General features: G+C 33.6%; 1 non-coding gene across 1 annotated transcript; it reads left to right on the top strand.

The window, feature by feature from the left end:
• The first annotated feature begins 5,719 nt into the window (after positions 1-5,719).
• Positions 5,720-5,840, top strand: LOC122117412. The gene has a single exon (XR_006149156.1). It is a non-coding gene; the product is annotated as a small nucleolar RNA SNORA26 (small nucleolar RNA).
• The last annotated feature ends 1,553 nt before the right edge of the window (positions 5,841-7,393 follow it).

The raw sequence follows: 7,393 nt of genomic DNA, 5'->3' as shown, positions 1-7,393 counted from the left end.
GTGCCTCCTCTTTTCTGATTTTTTTTCCCAATCTTTCCCTCCAGATCCCTCTCCCCCACAAGTATAGTTCATTTTTAACATAGTGTCTAGTGAGTATCTTATTGGAAAAAAAATACAAATGAAGAGAGGAAGAGTGAGCAAATGCAATCGTTATATTCAATGTATAGTATGTAAAAATTGAACTGCATAACTTGAGGGTAGAGATAGAAGTGGGAATAATGGATGAGGAGAATGATTAAATGAAAGACATAGATCAATATGCATTATAATCATAACCTGACTTATGGAATTGCAACCTCTTTGTACAACTACTTAATAATAATAAAACTTTTTTAAAAAGAAAAAATTACTAATATGTAGCTTTTAGATTTTAATTTATTGGTAATTAGTATATGAAATGATAGGAACCCAGTACTTAGAAAAATTCTCAAATGATTCTTTCTTCTTTCCATTTGCTCATGACTAGTTTCAAAGTGTGAGGATCATTCTGAACATCTTAGCTTTTTCATCCTTCTTGTCATAAATAGGACATGAGCAAAACTTCATAGACTAGTAACTTCAAAATATACTTTGTCAGCTTTCTTCAGTATTAGAAAAAAAGTCAAGAATGCCATAGATATATGTTGTAGAATTGACAAGATAGAGTTCTGGCCTTCCACTTTAAATGGATAATGTATATTTCAAGTTTCTATGGTTCCTCACACCCACCTCCTGGTCTCAATGCTTTCTAACAACTGGCTGTCTCATTCTTTCCCCTCTCATTTCCACATACTTTTGTTGAAGTATTTAGAAGTGAGTTTCTTTATGAAATGCAAAATTAGACTATTGGACATACAGCAACTATTTAAGAAAGGAAAACATGAGCTGAATACAGCCGCTCATGCTTATAATCTTGACTATTCTAAGAGGCAAACATTGACAGGATCACATCCTGAAGCTGAACCTCAACAAAGACTAGTGAAACTTCATGACAAGAACTAATCTGTAGTCAGATATCAGTGGCTCATAACTGTAATCCTACTACACAGGAAGCTAAGAACTGAGGACCACAGTTCAAAGCCAGTTAGGGAAAAAGAAAGCCTGTGAGACTCTTACTTCCAATTAACCAACCAAAAAACAGAAGTGGAGCTGAGGCTGAAAGTGGTAAAGAGCTAGCCTTATGTATAAAAACCTCAGGGACAGGGCCCAAGCCCTAAATTCAAGCCTCAGGATACACACACATACACACACACACACACACACACACACACACACACACACACACACACACACAAATAATTAATAAATAAATAAATGAAGCCAGGCACCAGTGTCTCACACTGTGAGCCACTAGAGTAGCCACTTAGTCTCAGACTAAGTCTGAGATGGCACTTCAAAACCAACTGAGGCAGGAAAGTCCAGGAGACTCTTCTTTGCAATTAATCACAGAAAAAGCCAGAAGTAGCTCAAGTGTTAAAGCAAAAAAAAAACATTGTGCCCAGGCCCAGAGTTCAAGTCGAAGAACTGACAAAAAGAAAGTGAGAGAGAGAGACAGAGAGAGAGAGTAGACAGACAGACAGACACAGAGACATAGAGATAGAGAGAAATAGAGGGGAGATAAGGAAAGGAGAAAGAAAGAAGGAAACAAGGAAGGAGGAAACAAGGAAAGAAGAAGGAATGAAAGAAAAGGAAGGAAAGAAAGAAAGAAAAGAAAAAAAGAAAGACTGTTCATGGTGTTACATTCCTGTAATCTCCATAATTTTGGAGGTGCTGATAGAAGACTGAAAAGCTGAGACCAGTTTGTGTGAAAATGGAAGATGTATGTCAAAAAACATAAACTCAGAGGGCTGGGTGTATTTGCCCAGAAATAGACCATCACTATCTAGTGAGCTCAAGGTCCTGAGTTTAAGCTCTAGTACTAGATAGATAGATAGATAGATAGATAGATAGATAGATAGATGCCTGTTTTTAAGAATAAAGATTGTTATTATTGCTGAGAAGAAATGAATACTAAACATATCTTCTGCTTCTTGGTTTTTCAGTTGTTTTTTTTTTCTTTTTGTGCGAGTACCAGGGCTTAAGTTCTGGAACTTCTGCTCTCCCTTGGCTTTTACTAATTAAGCTGTAGTTCTACCATGTGAGCAGCAGTGGCACTCTGCCTAATTTTGCTGTTTAATTGAAGTTAGTATCACAGATTTGTTTTCCTGGACTGACTTTGAACTGTGATCCTCAGATCTCAGCCTCTTGAGCAGATAGGATTATTGGTGTAAGGCATTGGCACCTGGCTATGTTTCACTTTCATAAAATACAACAGTGAATAAACTTAACTGAATAATACCTTGAGTATATATCGCCATGTGAAACCATCAATGGATGGAAATGTTCACAAGCTTAGCACTTGCTAGGGAATAGCTGTTATTATATTTTATAATGTGTCTGTAATCTTGTAATTTTGCCGATGTAAATACAAAATACATGAAAGCCTAAATTTCAGGATGACTTCATGTCCAAAATTATAGAAAGTTTTTGACAATCCTCCACAAATGCTTTTAATATATTTTTTTTCTAATGTGGTAAGATATATACTTGCTCAGTGTTCAGTTGAGTTGCAACATATCCCAATAAGCTGAGCTTATATTTCATGTGAATGCTCAAATTTGTGCCTGCACCTAAATATTACCAATAGTGTTCTAGAATGTCTTTAGTGTAATATGTTCTCATTTTGCTTTCTAATTCAAAAATCATAAGCTCATGTGTTCTTTTTAAAACCTCTATCAATCTTTTGTGAATCTGTTCATGTACACTTTGTAAAACTCTGAATTTCTGCTTTAACATCCTCAACTAATGAAGCTAATTTTTAAAGTTTCTATAAATTTTTGTCATTTTTGTGGTAAAATGATAACAAAATACTCCATAAATCTAGTTCCTTTGATTTCATTACCCCTTTATTGTAGGTTCAAGTGGAGCTGTAAATATAAAAGCAATGTCATAAAACACTTCAAGAACAGAATTTATTGATGAGTTACACTGAGTGCTGGTACATTTCATGGTGCACCACGTTATGAATCTAAATCACTGTGTCTTCCAATAACAGATCATTTTACTTTTCTGCCTCAAAAATAAGTGATATCTATTTTGTGTTATTATAATGTAAAACTTAATTAAACAGAAAACAATATACAATTTATGATTATTATCTAATATACTTAAATTTTAATTGAGAAAAATACTAAGGCTTTGATATGACTGTTGTGAGGACAAAAATCCATTAACACCTCTTGGATATATTTTGGCTAATATACAGTGATACTCAGTATATAATTTGTGCTCACACATTTAAAAAATTAAATATAAAAAATACCAGATACATTTGCGCTTTACATGTAATTTTATTTTTCCACAATTTGATAGTGGAATGATAAGATTATTATAAGCGTATATGATTACAAATAACATGTAAGTGTAACTGTTATTTTGAAGTAGAGTTGTATTAGACTTGATCGTCACCTCATCAACAATTTTGTTAAAGATGTTAGAGGAAATAATATATGCTTAAATTTTTAGACAGTGACTGACATAATAAAACTTCAAAAATGTATTCCTTTTTATTTTGTTTGATTTTCTTGTGCAAGGGAAATAATTGTTTTCTTTCTTTATCCTGTCTGTTCAGACACTGTCCATCATTTTCATAACTAATCAAGTTCTTTGAATATTAGTTTCAAATGATTAAAGGTTTCATAAAGCAAAATAAAAGGTTTTAGATTTGTGCTGTATAATTTTCCTATTTTTGTAAGGCTGAAAAAATACAGTTTACTATCATAGTAAAGAGCAAACATACTAGCATCAAATGCTTGGGTTCAAATGCCAGTTCTAGTACACATCAGTCACAATTTCCTCCTCCCCCCTTTTACTGTATTAATTTACAAAGGCTTTTATTATGCTTCCCTTTGATAGTTTGTAATGTGTTTTATATATTCTAGGTATTTAAGAGAAATAAACAAATAAGGAGCAAACTGGAGGCTTCCCAACTTTTTGATATCTGATCATTTAACTTATGACAAATACTTCATGTTTCTATCACTATCTCTCCTTCAGACTCTGCAATTTTCATTATTGAGTTTTGTCTCCCTGCAAGTGATGGCCTGTCTCCCAAGTGGTCATTGCCAAATGCACTAAGTTTGCTGTAAAGAAAGTTAGGGTGAGACAAACTTTATCATATTGATGTCCTCAAATGTAATGCAGAGGAGGGACAGGAAAAGCAATACAAGCCAAGTCAAGTGATTTCACTCTATACTACTAAATCACCTGAATGGCTAACTTAGCATTGTTAAATTTATTAATGATGATGCTTCCTAATTAGAAAACTTGTTTACACATTGATGGAAGGAGTACATAGACTTTAATTAGAATTAATGATAGCAAAGTAGTTGGTAAATTTAATGACACCAATTGGTCATTTAGGTGAGTGTCATTAGTTATATAGGGCGATACAAATCTTTATTTAAAAGGTGTCTATTGCATCATTAATTATGTATCAGAGCCTCTTATTTCATGTAAATAGATGTAAAATTTACTTAAAACACTTCTGTCTTTCACAGAAATGTCAACTTAGAGAGAGGACAAAATTCAAATGTTCTGCTTCATATGTAAGAGAAACTAAAATAATGCCTGACCACATTTGTGAATGAACAATAAATGTACTAAAAGTTTAAATTGGTATAACTCTCTAGTCAGAACAATACCTGAGACACAGTTTTGTTTCAAGTTATGTCTTCCTAGTTATCAGGATTTTAAATTTATTATAACTCAATGTTAATAACTCAATGCCAGTAATCCCAAGCCTAATACAAACAACCAAATGTACATAGTATTGTCAACCTCAGAAAACACTTTCATCTTAATCATCTTATTTAACCATTATAAATGTGGAATTTTTCCAAAAAAGAATTTTCTTAAGTCACTTTAATAATTTGTTCAACTAAAACTTAACACACATGCCAAGTTAGGACATAAATGAATGAGCTACAGTTGCTTGACTTTATATCCAGATATTTAGATTGATATACAAAGCAACACTGATAAAGTATAACATGATAGATGTAGAAATATTAATATTTGTATAAGTTTTTAATCAAGCTTTATAAACATAAATTAATTATATAAGCATACTTAATTGTGATATTTATAACATGGATATAATATACTTTGACAAAACCTGTTCTATATACTACACTTAATTCATATCCCTCTCCATTTAACAATTTTTAGTGGGATTCATTCTGCAATTTTCATATATGTATATAATGTACCTCTATAATATTAACAAACCATCACTCTCTTCTTTTTCCCTCCTCCCACTTGCTGAATCTTCTCAGTCTCTCTTTTAAAATCATGTTGTATTATTGCTATCTTGAGTCCATCTTCATAAATATGTGAAAATATGATACTTGCCTTTACTTGAAGGAATGTTCAGCATCCTTAGCATTAAAAAATGCAAATCAAGTGAGGTAACAGTGATCTGCAATCCTATCTAATTAGGTATCTGAGGATTACAGTTCAAAGGCACCCAGGCCTGAAATTTGGAGATGCTTATCTCCAAATAACTAGCCAGATGTGGAGCTATAGCTCAAGTGGTAGAGTGCTAGTATTATACACAAATCTCAGAGGCAATGCTCAGGCCCTGAATTCCAGCCCAAGGGTTGACACAAAAACAAATAATAATGCTTTATTATCATTTCCTATGCCCCTTTCAGGTTGAGTCATGTCTTAGGAGGTTAATAAAGAAGGGTAAAGGAAATCTCCATAAAACCCAGAGAAGAAATAGTAAAAGTCCTCTTTGGATCCTGTCTGGAAATGTATATTTATATAAAAATAAGGCAAAGGAGAATGACATTTACATTCTCTCCCACAATGGCTATCAAGAAAACAAATAAGAAATGCAAATATGGTGAAAGGAATCATCATACTAGATTGGGGGAAACATAAATAATTACTGCCTTTTTGGAAATCAGGATGAAGATTACTCCTGAAATTAAAAGTATAACTATGGTATGTTACTGCTCTATCACTTTTGGGCATATATCCAAAGAACTGTGAATTAATACATAAGAGATATTTTTGATATCCTTGTATGTACTTTCTTATGCTAACACAATTTACAATACTGGATATCTAGGTTCCCCAACAGCTGATAATTGGATAAAGACTCTATGGTACATCTACAGAATATTATTTTGTCATAAAATAACTACTTACAAAAAAGTGGGTAGACTTGCAATATCTATTAAGTCGTATTGTACCTGAACCACTATCCTCAACCTGTATTGTGAGATTATATATGCAATTAAACTGCAATATTTAGGGTATTATTTTCATCAAGAGCAATACAGAAGCTATTGATTCTTTTAGAAATATACTTTATTTTTAGCAGTTGTGGGATTTGAATTTAGAACCTCACACTTGTTAGAAAAGGGGGTACCATTTGAGTCATGCCTTTGCCCATTTTGCTTTATTGTGTTTTTGCATAGGGTCTCATGCATTTGCCCCAGCCACCCTTGGACTAGCATCCTCCTACCTCTTTCTCTAGCAAGAATGGCTATAAGAAACCATCATGACTAGTTTATTTTCTGAGATAAATTCTCCTTTAATCTTTGTCCTAGGCTGGCCTCAAACTTTGCATTGTCTTTCTCCACTTTCCAAGTAGTTAGGTTCACAGACATGAGCCTATGTGTGTGGCCTATATCTGTTACAGTCAATATTTCTAGCAGGTCATCTTTTTCATCATTTAAAAAATGTCTGTTTCACAGGAATGAATACTTTCACAAATGATAGCTTTGAATCAAAGATAGCACAATATTAAAATTATACTGAATAGAAAAGGGACAAATATGACACATAGATGGTTTGTTCACTATATGAATTCTTCTCTATAGAAAGTTATAGAAGTATGGGCTGGGAAGGTGGCTCAGTGGTAGAGCGCTTGCTTTGCATGCATGAGGCCCTGGGTTCGATTCCTCAGCACTATATAAGCAGAAGAAAAAGCCAGAAGTGGTGCTGTGGCTCAAGTGGTAGAGTCTTGAGCCTTGAGCTGAAGAGCTGAGGGATAGCGCCCAGGCCCAGAGTTCAGGCCCCACAACCGGACCCCCCCCCCCCCAAAAAAAAAGAAAAGAAAATTATAAAAGTATGTATCAACATAGAGAAAGGTGAGAAAGCATGGCAAATGTATCAATATCTTCTTAACGTTACCATACAAAGCAATTTTGAAACAAATAAGTTGGTCTCTCTGAATGTCATTTTATTTGTGTTTGCCAGATGATAATTGCAGTACAATAGTACAATGAAGGCATATTTCTTTTTCTTTTCTTTTCTTTTTTATAATTGATCATAGGGCTTGAACTCAGGGCCTGGGCAGTGT

This window comes from Dipodomys spectabilis, unplaced genomic scaffold, assembly GCF_019054845.1.
Source record: "Dipodomys spectabilis isolate Male_0828 unplaced genomic scaffold, ASM1905484v1 ptg000140l, whole genome shotgun sequence".
In the NCBI taxonomy this organism is placed as follows: domain Eukaryota; kingdom Metazoa; phylum Chordata; class Mammalia; order Rodentia; family Heteromyidae; genus Dipodomys; species Dipodomys spectabilis.
This window is presented reverse-complemented; position numbering and strand designations above follow the sequence as displayed.